The sequence below is a fragment of the Alligator sinensis genome, unplaced genomic scaffold (genome assembly GCF_000455745.1).
Source record: "Alligator sinensis unplaced genomic scaffold, ASM45574v1 scaffold780_1, whole genome shotgun sequence".
Lineage (NCBI taxonomy): Eukaryota > Metazoa > Chordata > Crocodylia > Alligatoridae > Alligator > Alligator sinensis.
Window position 1 is genome coordinate 989,825 of NW_005842144.1, and position 19,878 is coordinate 1,009,702.

Genomic DNA, 19,878 nt, shown 5'->3' on the forward strand with positions numbered 1-19,878 from the left:
ACCTGGTGACCATCTATAAACTCACTAGGGGGCACCAGAAGGGTTTGGGGGAGACGCTGTTTCCCCTAGCCCCCGCTGGCATAACAAGGAGTAATGGGCACAAGTTGATGGAGAGGAGGTACAGATTGGACATCCGGAAAAACTACTTCACAGTTAGGGCGGCTAGGAGCTGGAACCAACTTCCGAGGGAGGTGGTGCTGGCCCCTACCCTGGGGATCTTTAAGAAGAGGCTGGATACTTATCTGGCTGGACTCATTTGAGTCCCGTTTTTGTTTTTAGGGTGAGGTTTTTTTTTTGTTGTTCTCCCGTCCTGGCGGGGGGTCAGGCTAGAAGATCTATTAGGTCCCTTCCGACCCTGAAACTATGAAACTATGAAACTATAAGTCCTGGGCCATTTTAGTAATAGTAATGTTGTCATATGTAATAAAACATATGTAGAATGACATGTCATCACACCAATTCACTAAGACGTGGCATGTAATGACTGAAAAGGACCAGGAAGAGATTCAAACAGCTTTTTTAGTTTCTATTGTGCCTTGTACCTTGGACTGAAGTACATACCTGAAACACAACATCAGCTCGTGCTTTTGATTTCCTGGATTTTTGCACGATAGGGACATAGACTCTTATGGGTCTTGTGCCTATTAATCCCTTTCATAAAATTCTCAGGCTCCATCTTGCAATTATTTATATTTCTTGCCCCTACTACTTGTATTGGAAGGCTGCTTCAGAACCTCATTCCTCTGATAGACACCTTCTTGTTTCCAGCCTAATTTTATTCATAGCTAGTGTATATCCATTTGTTCTGTTCCTGATATTTTTCTTTAGCTTAAATAGCTCCTTTCCTTCCCTGGTGTTTAAACCCCTGATGTGTTTATAGGGAAGAGTAATTGATTTTAACCTTGATTTTATTAAATTTATGCCCTTCTCTCCATGGCCCTGCCTCTCCACCACTACCCCTCTCCTTTGCCCAATCAAAAGTTTGCTGTCAGTGACACCTAACTCAACAATCCTCAATCTCATCAGCATGCATCAGCCATCCACAACCTTTCGCTATCAGAAAAAGAGCCTCTACCTCCTTCAAAATCCCTCTGCCCCACCGTGCTTCTCCAAACCTTACTTACATTAACCTAATCAGTCTCATTAACATCAATCACAGTGCAAATACGCAGAGGGCATGTATTAGAAAGCAAGCAGGATTTGGCTCTTGCTTAGAATCATACTCACTGGTTTTAGCATAGCTACTCCAATCTTATGTATGGGCATGCAAAACTGAACTGCAAGACACATGAAAATCAAAAGAGGATTAACTCTTCAAAGACTAACCTGTAAAATGTTCTTTAGATTCCTGTAACAGGTGAGGAGCCTGGGGTTGCCATCCTGCCCCCTTTTTACTGCCTCTACCCTGTCCCCCTCCCACTCTAGCCTCCCAGGGTCTCTCCCTGCTTCCTCTCCTGCTACAGCTTGTTCTTAAAGTAATGAGGGGAGGCTGCTCTTGGAGACTGGTGAGACTCGGTGCTCGCTGTCTCTCACCAGCTCTACATGCCTTAAGGGCTAGATTCATCACCTCCAGCCAACCCTGGAGTCACACCCATGCCTCGCAGATGTCAATCCAGATTCATGCACCAGCTTGTATGGGCTTCTGTCCTCTTAGCTTTCACCCGCTGGTCACTCTTTGCTGCAGACTGACAGCCTAGGCCCACTCCATATGACATGGCTTCCAAGTCTCAGCTTTGTCCAACCCTTGTCCCATCTCACTTGGCTTGAGACCTCAGCCCTTGGCCCATCTCACTCGGCTTGGGCCATGGGCGCTGACCACATGGGTGCTCTGGCCACCAAAAAAAATTAGCAGATGCTTAGCACCCACACTTGCAGATGTTTAAAAAAAAAATGTAGTTTACTAGAAGAAGCAATGCATGACTTCAACCCAGGTCTGCAGGATCTGTAAAGATCAGATGCTTCAGCGGGGCTTTTTGGTGCTTTCCAGTAAAGCTGATTCAATCAGCTGTTAGATAAACTGCCAAACAAGCCCCATTAAAGTGCCTGATCTTTAAAGACACTGAAAAGCCTGGTAAAAGTAATGCACTGCCTCTTCTTGGCATAGGCACAGGAACGCGCCAAGTTTAAAGTAAAGCACCGGGGAGGGGAGGAAATTATGCCTGGAAGCACTCACCAGCAAAAAATTAAAAAAAATAAATAAAAAAGTCAGCACCAATGGCTTGGGCCCTTAGCCCATGGCCCATCTCACTTAACTTGGGCCCTCAGCTCTTGGTCCCTGGCCCTCCTCCTTGCTCTTGGCCCCTGGCCCTCATCATCTCTTTTGGGCTCCGACCCCAAGCACTCCTGGCGTCAGACCACCTCTATGGCCTGTATAGTTTTAGATCTTGGTCCTCTCAGCCTCTTCTTCCCTGTCATAAGCCCTTGGCAGGGGTCACAAATACTTTGTGCAGCTCAGGCACCCCTGTGGCTTTAAGCTTCTGTGTGCTCCCCCAGGCATCCCACTCTGGCTCAAGTCTAGGTGTGCCTCTTAAGTGCCCCCAGCTTCCTCATCTCCCCTTTATATCCACTTGTATAACACTCTAACTCCAAAATAAGCCCTCTGGCTATAACAGAACTTCCCAACTGGGTCTAAGCACAAACCCCAGCTCCTTGGCTGTATCACTCAGCTCCCCCCTACCCCGAGTCCTGTTCCCCTGCAAGTCAGCAACTTTCTACTTGCATTACTCGCAGGGTCTTAGCCAGGAGCTCCTTCCTCAGCAGCTCCCAGAGCCAGACTGCCTGCACTGGCTCAGGCTCTGAGTTTTTATAGCTGGGAGCCACTCCTCACTTTAATCATGTGCCTCCTCCTGGTCTGCACAGGGTTTTCCCTAGCAATGGGACCAGCCTGCCCTCCTGCAACCACAGCCAGCTGAGCCTGCTGGGTCCTCTTAAAGGGGCAGGAACCTCCTGGTGCCTGATACTGTTCCCTCTCCTCCCATTACCTTGCTCCTCAAGTAACAGAGTATGGGCTCCCTATTACAATTCCCAAGATGTGTGCATCCCACAGCAACATTGTGTCCTGGCTAGGACAGCCCTTAGCACACCCCACCCCAGCTCACATGCTCCAAACTTGGGGATATGCCAGTAAGGCCATTCCAGGGTCATCCCCAGCATCCACTTGCAAGCAGAACAGAGACCAGTGCCTCAGGACAGGCCCTGGGGGACAACCCTGAGTGGTCTAAGCAATTTACTTCCAGGTCTGAGTTACAGAAACACAAGTAGTTGGGAGGGGCATGCTCAGTAGCCTCCCAAGCAGGCTATACTACTGCAGATGTATAGACATACATTATTCCAGTTGCATAACTTGGGACAAAGGTGGCCTTAGTTGGATACTCAGCCCATAGTGTAGTTAGACCAGTTTCAGGCCTGCTCTCATTCATGCCACTGGTACCCTGAGCCATGAGAAGCACAGACAAATGTAATATGCTAACCCCAACCCATGCCCTAGATTTAGAGCTAGAAGCCAAACTGTGGTAAAACTGTTACATTACATGGGATTTTTTCCCAGAGGGCTGTTTTCATACACTCTGAGGCTTCTCAGGCAGAAGCAAAGGGCCTTGTTGTAACTGAGCATCAGACCCAATGAACTGAACAGAGTCAGGGCCCATCTCCAAGCTACTGAAATCTGAGTCTTCTCCATGCTCACAACACTAAATAGCAAGCACAAACATAATCTGTGTTTTCTGTTGACCATGAGGTGGCTCCACCACCCGGTGCTCTAGGACAGCGTTTTTCAACCCATGGGTTGCAACCCGAAAGTGGGTTGCAAGCATATATGAGAGGGTTGCAAACAAACTTTAAAAATGGATCAACAAACTTCAAAAATAAAGTTTCCTTTCAAGGAAAACACCATGGGAAACTGTGGCTTTTCCCTTGCAGGCTGGCAGAGTTGCAGCCTGCGAGGGGCTGCTTGGGGCCCCCTGCTCCACATACCCACCCCCCGCCCCACACACTGGGGTGCTGGGACCTGGTGGCAGCAGGTTGGGCGTGAGGGGCACTGGGTCAGGACTGGCCATTGATGTTTACAAATGGGTCCTGGGACAAAAAAGGTTGAAAACCACTGCACTAGGAGAGTAATCCAGTGAAGACAAAAAGTGGAGCAAACTGAGAATCAGAAGTGCCGCTCCAAGCTGACACTTGCTATCTCCTCCAAGGAGCTCTTCTAAATAGCTACCTTGTAGCACATTCATTGACCTTGAAGCTAATGAGCCTCCTTGTATGGACAAGGCAGGCAGGATTTGGCCCTGGGTTTTTACTACTTTGCATTCAGCTCTGTGCATCTCATTAGCAGACACAGCCTGTCTTCTCCAGGTGGATTATTTAGATTGGGTTAGGTTTTGAACAACTTCATCTATGATTTAACCTTACTGACCTGAAAACAATTCATGGCATGGTAATGGGTCTGTTGGGTGCACTGCCACTGCCATTGGGCGTGCTGATAGTTTCTTATTTGAACAAATGCTTAGGTTTACCACAGTAATCAATTCTGCAGTTTGGATATAATGTTACCCCCCATTTACCATCCTCATCTATTCCTTAATCAAACTGAAAAATTCTGCATGTAATCATTATAGGGTATTTTAAAATGATAATAACAGGCTCATTTCACAGTCAGACATTAGTTAGGATGTATTTTTAGGCAGAACAAAAAACTTGTTTAATTTTATCATATTTTTTCTCCAGATAATAATGGCCTAGTTATAGGACAGTGCTGAAAGCAAAGTGTAAACGAATGGATAGGCTGTTGGAATAATCCTTAGTAACATTATTAAGAGCCAGAGGAATAATAACCAAGGAATGCAATTGGGAAATTTTATAAAAAGTGGTTCTCATGAAAAAATTTCAGGAAATTTTCTGCTGTATTCCTCTACTTTACAGGTATTGGACCTCGATAGTTATCACATATGAAGCAGAGGTAACTTGGGAGATTCACCTGGTGAGTACTTCCATTTTAAGTCGAAAACATATTTGCTCTAATGCACAGTATACAAAGGTAAAAGTAGTTCTGTCTATCCCAGGATGGCAGCCACCAGTGTGTAGTATAGTTAAAGTCAATGGAGAAATCAGAAAGTAAATCAAAAGAAACAAAAACTTGAAAGAAACTTCACAGCTGGTGAAAAGGGCTAGGGGCCAGTGGCCATATTCAAACAGCTATTTATAAGTACTCACCACGTTTTAGTCAGAATGATATGCTTTTTTGTGCTTCCATGTAATTCATCAAAGTGCAGCCTGTTTATGCCCATGTGAAGGCCTGTATACATCAGTTCACATCTGTGCAATCCAGGAGTTAGGCGAGAATAGTGCTATGTTTTGCATACTTAAGTATTGCACAGGCTCAGGATGTCAGGTATTTTCTTTGAGGTGCACATGTGAAATAAGTCTAGGCCCAGTTGGATTTTATTAGACAGGCAGAGACAGGCCCAGTTTCCTAGACATTCACTTTCTAATGGGTACAGAAGAAGTCAGAGGCATAATTAGGAATGTTGCCACGCTCAGGGGGATTGTAGCATGGGCAAGACACTTCCCAGTGGCCACCATTCTCATGCTCCATCTAAATTTGCATCCAGGGCCAATACCCTGTTCACCCAACCGTACTTAGGTCACTGGGGGCACGTCTACATGTGCTATTAGCACACAGCCTCTGGGCATATCACACAGGAGTTTATTGTACCCGGGCATGCCATTTGAATGTGCACCCGGAACCGCAGCACACTGAGCCAAGTTTGAACAACCCTGACGGGCAGAGGGTCTAAGGCTGTCACCACTGCAAGGAGCTGGGGCAGAGCCATGATCCCATTTGCATGCCCCTGCCCAGAGTATGCAGGCTACAGATTGTGGCTCTGCCCTGACTCCGGAGCAAGCTGCCTCCATTGCTAGTTCCCAGCAGCTCCGGAGCTTTCCCCTGTGCTGCTCTGCTGTATGCACTGTCAGTGCAGCTCTGGCTGGTCTCTATGACAGCCCCAGCTTGAGCTTTCCCATGCAGGTGCTGTTGGGGTCTCCACGGAGACCAGCCCAAGCCATGCAGGCAGGGGCAGCTGGGAAATGAAGTCCATGGCCAACCAGATCCAGCCCGCAAGCTAGACTTTGCCCATTCCCAGTCTAGGGGGTCAGCCTGTCAGCCTGGGGCTGCTCTGACCCAGCTCAACATGCTGAAGAGGGGCTGGCTGGAGCAGGAGGGTGCTCCAGTGTAGGGCTAGCCACCAGGCAGCCCTACATGGAAGCACTTTTGTGCCTGTAACAGGGAACCCTAACCCTGTTACTAAGAGACAGGGTGACCCCTTTAAGTCCAGAATCTTCTAGTCACGGCCAACCAGTCAAGTAGGGGTTAAGGCTCAAGCCCTGCCAGCCGGTCAGGTGACAGGAAGAGGAAGGCCAGGACCCTATAAATGGTGAGTGGAGAAGGCCAGAGGGGCAGCAGGGAGGTGGACTTTTAAGGACTGTGATGCTGTGGCTGTAGTCTCTGTCAGAAGACTATACCATGCCTGGAGCCATCCTCACGATCATCTAAAGTAAGGAGGCATGTTGCCTCCCTTGTTTAATGTTAACCAGTGGTTTGGGTGAGGCTATTTGGTGAAGGAGGAGGCCTTACTGGGGGCCCACTGCAGTATGGGGACCCCAGCACCAGAGAGGACACAGTATTTGGGGCTGAGCTGACCCCAGTGCCAGAGAGAGTGCAAAATTTGGGGGTGAGCTGACCCAGTGCCAGAGAGGGTGCAGTATTCAGGGTGAGTAGACCCCAGTGCCACAGAGGGGCAGGAGCCCAAGTGTGGGGTTTTGGGGGGGGTTTTGAGAACTAGTGTCTGGGAGTCAAACCCTGATTAGTGGGGAGGTGGGGAGGGTTGACTGACAGGCCTAGCTAGAGAGAAAGAAAGGGTAGGCCCACAGCAGCCTAGACCTCAACATAAAGAGGAATTTACAAATACCATCTGCAAGGCTCGGGCTGCAGTGTAGGGGAGGAATGAAGCTACAGATAGCGCCTCCTGGCATCAGGGCAGGAAATAGGCAGCCTCCCGCTTAATTATATCATTAATTACCAACAAGGCGTGACAGGCAAGAAGGTGGGCAGTTGGCCCATAACAGGTGGGCGGGGTCACCAGTAGACGGACCCTGAAGCGGCTCCCCTGGTTACAGTGCCCCAGCCAGCTGGGTCAGTGTCTACACATGCACTGCTACACATGAAAAAAATCTGCTGCAGGAGAGTTGGCAACATTTTGTTTCTCTACAGTGCTGCACTTTGACATCTGATGATGGTTTTATCCAAGTCCTACCCTGCCGTGGAGTTAGTTTCCTGTGGCCTAGTAGGGTTGCACGTGTAGACGCAAGACATTTACTGTGGAGCTATTTAATCTATTCTGAAGTTAACACATAGATGTGTCCTGGGAGTATTGCAGTAGGGGGTAAAATAACCTGTAGACCAGTGGTTTTCAGCTTTTGCCTTATAAGAAAACACCCCCACACAATTTCTCTTCCATAGTCACAACCTCCCCCCACCCACCACTGGCAACAGTGTCCCCTGTGCCAGCTTCTGCTAGCCATAGGCATCATATTGAGAGCCCAGGCTAGAGAGAACTTTGCTACAGAATTTCTCTATGGGTATTCACAAATGTTATACTTAGATCGATCTTTCTAGGGTTAATAGGTTGACCTAAGTAACGAACTGTACAAACATTTGGGAGGTTAGATTGGACAAAAATGGCTGCCTGATCTAACTTAGTTCACTTATGTAAGGATTTTACACTTAGATCAAGCTAACTAGGGTTAAGTCAGTCTAAGTGCCAAACAGTATGGATGTTCAGAGAGCTACAGTTGGGCTTCAATGGGCTTCATGGTCAGCCCAATCTAACTTTAGTTCACCTAGGAGGCAAGCTATGTAAATTGGTGTAATCCATGCCTGATGTAATCTGAATGTGTATATGGCACAACCCTGGATGGACAGGCCCCCATCACAGACCCACCAACTTCTCTCCCCCATGGACTTGCTCACTCCACTGCAGACGTGCATTCCTCTTGACTCCCCCCCCGACTTAATCATGTCTTAAACTGTGACCCAGCCACACATTCAATCAATAATTGGTCAATTATTGGTGTGATAAAACAAGAAATAAGCAAAAAAGTTGATCCAAAAAAAGGGTAATAATTTTGTAGTTTGTTCTTATAAATCCATTAATTGAACATGTGGTCAGATGTTCCTTTGTGGGTGGTAGCCCTGTCAGCTGATGCAGATCCCAACCACAGGGGCACACCAAGCACTGCTGTGACTGCAAGTCCCATAGCTGATGAGGCTCACAGACGGTGGAGTGTCCCATGTGCTCCAACAACTGGAAGTCCTGCAGCTGACAGTCATAGCAGCACATGGGGCCCTCCTACAGCTGTGAGCCCCTTCAGCTATGAGACTTCCAGCTGTGGGAACTTGCTACTTTCCAGTGAAGGGCAAGTAGCATGCTCATGATCCTGGGCACCCCGACACTGGCAATAAGCCATGATTGGATGTGATGCAGGATCCCACAGTCACACGACTGGGTGGATTGTGCATCAGATTCTATCATAGCTCTACCTGAACATCTAGCAAGGGCCTCAGTCAGAAAAGGGACAACCTTAAGTACAATGTAACCTGTTCTGTGTTGCTTAGCCGCAAGTTTCTACTACATACCTGTGGATGGGGAAGAAGAATGTAGCTGGAAAAATGAGCGAAAGGAGGTCCCATTTTCTTTTCATTTTTTCATCTCACATCTTCTCATGCCCCCTTCTTAGCTGTTATATTTTGCTGTTTTTGTTGTAGGGACTGTGTGTAAAGATAAAACACTGGAACTTACCACTACTTATATTGGTGAACATGGCTCAGAATGCAAAATGCACTGTGCATTGAGCTTTTCTACAGAGCATTTTCCAGGAGAGATCTTTTTCCATTAAAAACAAAAGACCCTTGTGACAAAGCAAAAATGTTAATTAAAAAATGTCTGTTTTCCTCTTAGCTTGTGGGTCCTTTCAATAACACAGCTCATTTTTCTCTTCAGATGTCTTTTTCATCAAAAAAGCCATTTGCCACTCAGTTGGAAAAGCCTAAACATAAAAATAAAACTTGGTTCATGATTTTTCAAATTATTTTCACATGTAGACCTGCCCATTGTGTCTAAAATAGCTGAAATCCTTGAGCCTGCTATTAAGTAGGTCAGAGTCTAAAAGTGCTGGGGTTGACAAAGTGAGGAACACAGCTCCCTGGTGATGGTAGAGTATGGTGACCCTTGGTAGTAATAAGAAGCAACAATGACCCCCAGTAGCAGCAGTGGACTTCCCGAGATAGAGCAACAGCAAGCCCTAGCAGCAGAGCAGTGACCGTATGTGATAGGCTCATGATCACTGCACTGGTAGTATTGTGCTCTGCTTATCCAATTTTGCCACACTGGGGTCTACTCACCCACCGTGACTTATTATCTGAGGTGTTATCTGGAGGTATCGTCCATGGTATCTCTTGGACTCGGGGTGATGTTTGTGGTGCTCCTTCTGCAGGGCTCCTCCTCCCCTACACCCCACCCCTTTCTGCTCAGGCAGTATGAATTAGGCCTTGGTGATATGCCGGTGTAATAAAGATGCTTTGTCACTCCTGCTTTAAGGCCTTGCCTATCAGCTTACAGCAAGGGTACAGCAGTAGCTTCTCAGGCCAAAAAAATTATAACTAAACTGTACTTTAAAGCAAACAGTTGGGACAATGCAAAAGGCAGGGCAGTGATGCCCATTGCACCCAGTGCTTTGTCTCAGTGTCTGGGACTTTTTAAAATAGGATTCACCCAGTTCTCATACAGTCCCACATTGTGAGGGCCTCTGGGTTGGATATGAGTCTTGGGAAAGCTAGCGCCTGGTCACATATCAAAGTGTCCTGTGGGTCACTCCTCCATGTCCCTGTGATGCCCACAGGTTGGATAACTCCTCGCTAGTGAGCTCTGGCTCTGCGGTCACTCAGACAAGGTGAGTAGATTTAAAGAGGGCCCATATAATACCTTTTCCACTGTGGACCCTAGCAGGATGGCCATGGCCCTCTCCCAACCGCAGGTGACCTGCACTGTTCTGCGAGCATCTCTATGGCTGGGTGTGGGCAAAGTCAGGCCTGAGTTCTCAGGGTCATTAACTGCTGCTCCTACACTGCCACCAGGGCTGCCTCTTTCCTGAACTGGGCCAGTCACTGCATGGTCAGGCTCACCGGGGTTTTCTGCCCTGCTGAGGAGCTCCGGTTCTTGGCCAGTTGTCAGGCGCACATTCATATTCTCCCTGATGGCTGCAGTAGCCAGTCAGGCAAGTGCCACTGAGCCAGGCAACAGTGGTGACGCATAGGGCATGCACAGAAGTACACATGCACACCCTCAGAGCACCAGTGCACCCCCTGACAGACTGCACTCCTTGCTTAGGCGACGGGCAGGGGGGCAGGCAGAAGTGCTGGTCCCCCCCGCCCCCCGTGAATGCTGGCTGGGGAATGGTAGTGCTGGATGAAACACTCTGGTGGCTTCCAGGGGCACTGAGGCTGCTTCTGGGAGCACTGCAGCTGCTTCCCAGCTGGCACGATTGTCCATGGGGGGACCCCCCTCCCAGTTGGCATGATCAGCTGTGAGGAGACCCACCCCGCTTTGGGCGAGATTGGCTGTGGTGGGACCACCCCCCCGGTCACTGCCTGGTCACTGGGGAGGCATGTGCCCCCTCTGACTCAGGTGGCACCAGTCACCCATGCCAGGCAAAATCCCATGAGGGGATGGCACTGGCTTCATTCCAGCTGCAGGGGAGCATCTTTCCACTGCCGGTGCTCCCTTTTCTCCCCCCAGTGGTTTGGGTTCTAGGCTCTTCTTAAGCCCAGAGCCTCTAGGAGCTAGACCAACTGGCATGGCCACTTTTGGCTGTCTGGCGCCAGTCAGCTCATCAGCAGCCCAGCCACCTGGACACCGGTAATGAAGTAAGTGGGGTGTGAGCCTGCCACACCCCAATAGTAATACCCAGCTGCAGGGCAGTGGCAACTCCAATACAGGTCTCACTTCCCAGCATTCATCACTTTTGGCTGGTGTAGATGGTACTGCTCCTGGATGGCAGTCCTGAGTGCATGTCTGTTACCAACAAACTCTGCTGAGCGGTAGCTCCCCTGGGCTTGTTTGCCAGAGACTGAGAGAGATTATTAACTGTTTGAGGTTTTAATTAATGTTTAATTAAGGTTTTGTGTAAGTCTGTGTATTTGCATCCCCTTTTTTGTGTAACAAATTATCTTTCTGTTTAATTTTGCTTAAAAGTTTGTTCACTTTACAACTGTCATGGGGGGGGGGGGGGGGGGGTGGCCTGGGGTAGGCATGGGGGGGGGGCTTTCCGGCATGAGTCTACTCCTCCAGAGCTTCCCCAGTGCTTCCCCCTTGTGTGCTCCCTCCAGCTGCTTCAAATGTGCCGCACATGGCTCCATCAGCCAATCCAGGCATTCCAGTTGTTGCCTGTGACTGCCTCAGGCTGTTGCATGCTGTGTTTCCCCAGCTGTTTCCTGTTCCCAGCCTGACCCAGCTGTCTTCCCAGTCTGCAACTCAGGACAGGGCTTTTCTCTATGTTGTGTTGTCCAGTAAGTGTCCTGCACCTGAACTCCTTCTACTGCCTCTTAGACTTCTGTCCCAACCTTTCTCATGCATCTGCCATGCAATACATCCTGCAGATGAATCAACAGCAGTGGATACAGAATGAACACAGCTTGGACTATTTGGGATTTTCTTTTTCTTTCTTAGCTACCTTACAGATAACAGATGTGCATTTGATTTCATGGGAGCAGGATAATCACCCACAGCTGTTGCACACAGAAAAAGACAGGGAGTCATTTGCTGTTGTTAAGCCCACAGACATTACAGCAACTTTTTATATGTGCAGTTCTTCTTCAGCACCAGAGTGACCAGAGAAGAGATTAAAATAAGAAATCTCAATAATAAGCAATAAGTCTTATCTTATAAAAGCATCTGTAATGGTTACAGACCACACAAACTGAAGGAATGTGAATTTTCCAGCAGGCAGCCGCATGAGTAACGTTAGGCAGCTGGTTTCTTCTCCACAGGAATAGTAAGGAAGAGAAAGTAGACCTGAAGGGCATGAACTTGAAGAGTTAAAGATATAGGGGTAGGGAGAAGAGTCAACTTTTAGGACCTGAATTTTGAATTAACCCTTTTTTCCACCACAGGTGATCCCTGCAAGATGGGGCGAGGGGGTTGCTTACTTGTTTTATCCATTATAGACCAGACCAGATATGCAAATTGGATTGAAATCTTGGTCCACATACAGAAGCCACCTCCACAACAAAGAGGCTTTTCAAATTCAGACCCATCTCTGCATCAACTAGAATTTTCCTGCTTCCAATTTCTAAAAATTGGACAAGATGTCCCAGAATATGTATGGAGCTGACTGGACAAACAAAATGGTATTAAAGTATTGTTCTTCCCTAGTAACCTATGAGGGAAGCAGAACACTATTCAAACCCATAGCCTGATTCATCTCCCAGCTATACTAATGCAATTTCAGAGTAGTCCCTTTAGTATGATGTCAGTAGGTTTACAGTAGGCCTGTGCAAATTGGCTAGTATTCACTTCGGATTCAGATTCAGCTGATATGGGGGACAGTGATTCAATTCAGTGATTCAAATCACTGTCCTGAATTGATTCGGCTGAATCTGATTCAGAGAGTTCAGCCGCTGTTGAATCGGTCGAATCTCTGAATCAAACAGGCCCCATCCCCCGCCCACTCTCCCAGCCCTGTCAATGGCTGCTTCACCTTGCCCTTTAAAAAAACAAAAAAAAAGCCCCACATTCACCAGTTCCTACCAGGCAAGGGAAATCCCTGTTACCCCCCACTGCCCCGCGCTGCATGGGGGGCTCTGCTATGAGCCCCGAGAAGCCCTGATGGCTGCTGCAGCAGCCAGAGAGTAGGGACTTTATTTTATTTTTTTAAGTGCTAGGACGCTGGGGCCAGGCTGGGCAGACATTGACATGACTAGGAGAGTGGGTGGGGGTCGGGAGGTGCTCAGAGGGGCTGAGGGAGCAGGCAGGGGATGGGGCCTGGCAGGGGTTCCCCCACCATTTACACAACTGCCCCCCACCACCCACCTTCCCTGCTCCCTACTTACTGGCATGGAGTCCGGGTCCAGCTCCCTGCGGCAGCAAGTGGGGACTGCCTGAATCTCCAAAGTTCTCTGAATCTTTTCCGAATTGATTCAGAGAACTTCAAATCAATTCGGACCTTTTTATTGGTCTCCCTATTTGATTCGGATTCAGAGATTCGGCCACCAAATTGGGCCAGGTCTCCTCCAAATCGAATCAGCACCTGAAGCTTCGCATAGCCCTAGTTTACACCACTGTGAAACTGGCATGAGAAGGAAATAATGTTGCCATGACTTTGGCCTACTTTGAACTGACTGGCAATCATTATGTTCTTTGACCAAGATAAGAAGGCCGTAAGTGTTTCTTGCTCACACAATGTTTGTAATGTGACACCATTACTCAACACAGTGAGAATCTGAGCAGTCTTTGATCTATGTGGTGTTGAGAAGTCACAGTCCCAGGGGTGTAATCAAACCAGCCTGTAAACATTTTGAAAGGAATTTCCTTCCAGAACTAACTCAGAAGGCTGAGATGTGCCAACTAAATTTTGAACAGGCAACTGTAAACCATGCTAGTGGCAGCTGTCAATAATTTCTGCCAACACCAGCAGTGATCAGACTAGATCATCAGGAGTAGAAGAGTGGAGCCATCAGTACGCAATGCCAAGGATTTATACACATACATTTGTCTGCTCCGACGCGCCAGAATTCCAGCATGTTGGAGCTGATGCATCTAGTGCTGCATCACATGCATTTTTATAAACAAAAAAGGCTAGTATTCACTTCCGATTCAGAATCAGCTGATTTGGGGGACAGTGATTCGAATCGCTGTCCTGAATCAATTCAGCTGAATCTGATTCACAGATTCAGCCACCGCCGAATCAGCTAAATCTCGAATCAAACAGGCCCATCCACTCTCCCAGCCCCATCAGTGGATGCCCCACCTGGCCCCAGCCTGCCAGCTCTTTAAAAAAAAAAAGCCCAGCACATAGCGGCTGCTGCCAGGTTGGGGGGCAATCCCCATTGCCATCCACTGCCCCGTGCTGTGTGGGAGGCTCTGTCATGAGGCCTATCCCCTGCCTACTCTCCCAATGTCCCAGCTCCTTTAAAAAAAAAAAAAAAAAAAATCCCTGACTCATTGAGTGTTGCCAGGCAGGGACCAATCCCCGCTGCCCCCCACTGTCCTGCGCTGCATGGAGGGCTCTGCCACAAGCCCCCAGAGGCCCTGATGGCCACTGCAGCAACCGGTGAGTGGGGGATTTTTTTTTTTAAGGAACCGGGAGCTGGGGCGGGCAGGGCAGCCATGGGAGGGGCTGGGAGAGTGGGTGGGGCTCAGGGGGGTTTGGGGGGGCTGGGGGAGCAGACAGGGAATGGGCCTGGTGGGAGTCCCCCCATGGTCCCCTCCCTCTTCTTCACTCCCCCCCTCCACCCCCTACTTACCAGGACAGAGTCCACGTCCAGCTCCCTGCGGCAGCAAGTAGGTACTGGCCGAATCTCTGAAGATCTCTGAATCTTTTCCAAATCGATTCGGAGAGCTTCGAATTGATTGAGACCTGTTTATTGGTCTCCTGATTCGATTCATATTTGGAGATTCAGCTGCCAAATTGAGCTAAATCTCCTAATTGAATCAGCACCCAAAGCTTCACACAGTCCTAATAACCAGCGAAATGCACATCAGCTCTGAGAAGCTTTTGAACTGCAGTGCCTTCTGTGTGTTTTAGTTCAGAAGTGCACTGCTGCCATTTTCTCAGTGCTGATGCACATTTCACCATATATACAAATGCATGCACTGCAGTGCAATCATGTGTACAAATGCCCAGAGAGCCCAGATATCCTGACTGATACCAGCATGAAAAGGAACAACTAGCAAGGTATGGGAGTTATGCATTAATGAGAGGGATTTGCAGGCCTGAGAAATGTAATGCCAATGCCAGATCGAAACACTGAAAAGAGACTTACAAGCAATTGAACAGTTCCCAAAACCTCAAACTCTGCTGATGGAGAACGAGGAAAGTGGGAAGAAAGCACCAGTGCAGGCAAAGATTAATATTTTCAAAAGCACCCAAGTGACTTAGAAGCCTGTTCCCTATTCAAAAATTATTTAGCAACTTACACATCAATGGGAAAGGCAGTAGGATTTCAGCTCCTAAAGTTACATAGCTCAAGGCCTGAATGCTGATACTACTTCTAGATTGAAGGCATAGGTGTAAGACCAGAAAAATCACCCTAGAACTTAGTCCATGACACAAACCTGTGTGGTGAAAAGAACAGTCTTGCACTGACAGAAGGAAGATAGAGTTGAAATGCATATAGGACTTCCAAGCTTTAAAAAATAAATTAACTAAAAGAATGGCCAAATTGAAGAATGAGACTGGAGGAGTTTGGAAATACAATGAAAACAAAGTCCTCCTTTAGCCTTTGGCCAAAAGCAAGTCTTTCGAGTCAGTTCATAATTGCACTGGCAACAAGTGGAGACTCTTGTATATGTCAATACCAATGAGTGATTGTCAATATCTCTGATCAGTAACATTTTGCATCATTTGTAACTTGTATACTGAGTCCAAAGGGAGACTTCCAAGTAAATCATTACAGTGCATTGTAAATGCAGGAGCCAGTTTCTCTTAAAATGCTTTAGTAACACTTCATTAATTATATCGAACTTGCAGAAAAAAATTCTTCCCACATATATTCATCACCAGCCAGGGACAATTGTCTGTATGTTATTTAGGTCACTTGTACATCAAGCTGTATAGGCAAATGATACCCTATGGATCTTAACACAAGGCAAAGAAGCAATGTCTTGCACTAAGTCAGCAGTTCATTGAGAACTGAAACTGGGATCTGACTTTGAAGTAGCACATAAGCAAGCAAGTCTTAGCAAATGATTTAGTTAACAAATTTAGCCTCTTTTTCTATTCGGGAATTTCTCACAGGCTGATTGCAATTTTCTCAGATGTATTTATTATTCAGAATTATTCGCCATATAATTCTTTGTCTTTGCCTCATTTGCAATCTGTTTATTGTGACTGCACAATATCCAGAAAGTGACCTGGTTGGTTTTGATGCATGCTCTAGGTCACATAGCACGGTAGAATTTTGTTCTTTGATTAGACCTAGTTTGCTAGAGACACACATCCTTCACAAGGGCAGGTTCTTAGCCCCCATTCAGAAGCGGAACTGCACAAAAAACAGTTTAGTTTGGCTACTGATTACTGCTAATCATACATTTTCTTGGAAATGGGTACGAAGTTGGTAGACTCTATTGCTATAACAACCTTTCCTCCCACCTCCAAACATGCACAGGGGCCTTTGTGGGGGAAGGAAGAGGTACTGGAAGGGCAGAAAGCAGAGCTCCCCACCTCCCCTGAGGTTGCCTCTAGTCACCTGTTCTAACTTACATCAGGGCTGAAGCAGCCTAGGAATCAAGGCACCATATCCAGCTCCCTGCCCACTCTCCTCTCTCTTATACTCCAAGCATATATTGCAACAATACAGGACACAGAACAAAACTTTGACAAAAAATTATAGTAGCTGAAGTCATGGGGCCTTGAAGAGAGCACAGAATTTCAGTCCCATGAAACAGCTCAGGCCTTCATGGTCTAATTTTCTAGAACAAAACCAAAGAATGCATGTTATCATTTTTCATATTCTGCACGGTGTCACAGGGAGAGTTTTCAAACCCCTTTACTTCTAATTCCCACTTTTCATTTGTCCTCATCGTATTTGCCTGCTTCCCCCTTATACCTGTGCCAAAATGAGTCACAACTGGCAGGAGCCCACAGAGAGCTTTAGAGTACATTATTCTTTGCCCTCTGCGCATATATTAGTGTTGCCCTTTAAAGACGCAGCCCTTTGTCCTTGTAATGAAGAATAAAACTCATTTCCAGGCATCCCAATAAGATTATCTCAAATAATAGCAATCCAATTAGCTCAGGCAGTTTGAAGTCTCACTTAGACTCCCAGGTGGTATCCCCCATCATTAAATATATTGCATTAAGATACTTTCAAATATCTGCCTAATATTGAATATCTGAAACATGCCACACTTCTAAAGCACCCAGGTAATATCTAGCAAGGCTATTTGAAGTGCAAAACAGGTAGAAGGTGAATTCCCACATACATTTCAGGCATTTCATTTAACAGCTTCATTCCTAGTGAGCAGATGTCCTGGGAGGTACATGCAAAACGTCTCCTTCTCTTTGCCAAGAAATTTTGGGCCCATCTGCACTAAGTTAGCACTATTAAAGCATAGTCCTTTCACCTGGTCAGTTTGGCAATGAATTAGACTGGCTCATCCTCCTGCCATGAGGATCCTCATTCCACTGTCAAGGCCTGTTCTTTCTTTTACTTCTCAGCATAGGGCTTCTGTTGAGATGAGCTATAATTACTTAGACAGAAACTGTACCCCTGCTATGGCCTTCAGGCTTTTTCTCTTGCTACCACAGCTATCTCCTTTGGTTCCCACTGCTAACTCCCCTTAAAAACTGTTTTCTCTAACTGGCTTTAAATATAGCCAACTCCTTTCATGTTCTAAATACTCAAAAACTGCTGTTCTTGCCTGTAGCTCCCAACTTTATTTTCTCTAAGACTTCTTTCTCCTGTTGGGGAAATTCTACTGGCTCCAAAAATCATGAATTTCAATTTACTGTATTTTTGTAAGCCTTTCTTTTTCAACACATTAATCTTGGTAAAAAGCAGTTTGAGTCTTAAACCTGGTTATCGCCCACTTGTGTGACAGGATTTTAGTCTTCTGAAGAATTAGGAGTGGTAGTTGAACTAGAAGTCAGGTCCTTAAGAAGCTCTTACTTTACCTGGCTCAGCCAGAGGGCACTGAGAGGAAGGCAGAATTCATTTTGCCTTGGGTCCTGTAAGGAGCTCCAGTTCTCCATGGCTGTTTCAGAATGAATCAGGAGGCTTGGTAAGGCCTGAGGACATGCTGAATATTATGAGGACATTCAGAAAATTAAGAAGGCCCTAAGAAGGTCTATGGTCTTAAAATGGTCCTACAGTTTATAATGCAGATTTCTGACAAAGACAGCCAACAGCAGTTCACTGATCCCCAAACTAGCCCTTGCTTAATGGCAAACTCCTGATGCAACACGTGGAGGCACTAGACTTTAAAAAGGTCTTGAACAAAATTATATCAACAAAAGTTCACTCAGTACCTTCTTTCTTAAAACTGGCTTCATTATTTCCACTCAACCCTTCCTGAGATAGAGATCATGAATGGAATACTTCAGCTCCTCCCAAATTAAAATAGCCAAATTTATCTGCAATAAAGATATAATGGGAAGTCTTAGGCAAGACTAGCATAGGGGTCATCTACAATTCATGCAAATGCAGACAAAAATAGTGAAGACAAGATCTCCAATTATGCAGCTGATACTGAAAATGGAAGCAGAGAACAAATAATGAGGAACAATGCATTCAAATTCCAAAGGATTTGGATGGTTTAGATGATTGAACCAGCAGATGGTAAATGTAGCTCAATGTGAAATAATTAGTCTGCAACCAAGGAACAGGCCTGCCAGATATTGTGGAAAATGGAAACCATTGTGGAGCTCACTGATAAAAAAACCTGATGGGGTTATTGTGAAAAAGCCGACTTCCACACTGCAGGCAAATGATATACCAGGTTTTATTTTGAAAAAAGTATATACAACAAAAGTGCTGAGACCATTAGCATTGAAAGCACTGTTTAGACGCAATCTGAAATACTGTGCTCAGTATTAGTTAAGATAAGACCAAAATAACATTATTACTTAGAAAAGAGCACAGGACCGAAAGAAGCTGATATCTGTTTTAAAATATCTAAGTGAACTAGAGCTGCAATGAAAGCTGCACACATGCATCATATAGATAGTAGCCTCCTTCTGCCTTTGTGCCAACCCCTTGATGTTTCTCTTCTCAGACACATCTACTGCCCAGCTTTCCATTAAAACATTATGGTAAAACATGGGCCCACCCTTTCAGCTAACTAAGTGTTGCATAACCTCTGCCCCATGGGCCAGTGCACAGCCACATCTGGTGCACGGGATTGGGTTGGTGCGGTCAGATACAGGTCTGGGTTGGGCTAGTGTGTGAGGTCAGAAGATTGGATACCACTGAGCTAACCTGAGTACTGTCAAGTTTCAATTGAGAATATAAGTTTACAAGAGCAGGGGCCTCTCTAACCTCTGGGAAATGACGAGTCATCAGAGGAGAAAGAATAGAAAAGGAGGGTTTTCAGAGCAGCAGGAAGGTCCTGTGGGGGGGTCCCAAGGCCACCATGGGCAGAGGGTGTACTATTAGTCAACCTTACCCACCCCACTGGGGAGGTGGGTCTTGGCCCTCGACCTCGAAGACTGCTGACATTCTACCAAGAACCACAGGGCAGTGTTTGCATACTGGCCAGACATACCTTCCCTCTCTGAACCCGGAACTGGGAGATAAGTACAATCAGGAGGTTATTTTGTTTGCCTTTCCTACATTACTCTTTACTGCTATCACTCTGTATCTATAAAATTTGCCTATTATCAAATGGAAAAAGTTATGGTCAGTGTGAGGTTTTGGGTCTGCCTGAAGCAAGGTATCAGGATTGGGTCATGAGTCCAGTGCCAACAGTAGAAATAGGTGTAGTACTGTGTTTTCTCACACATAACACATACCTTTTCCCCCAAAATCAGCCCAGCAATATTAGTGTGCATGTATTAAGTTGGGAAGCTAAGTTTCTGCCCAGGATAGAAGCACCCTATTTACATTCCTGC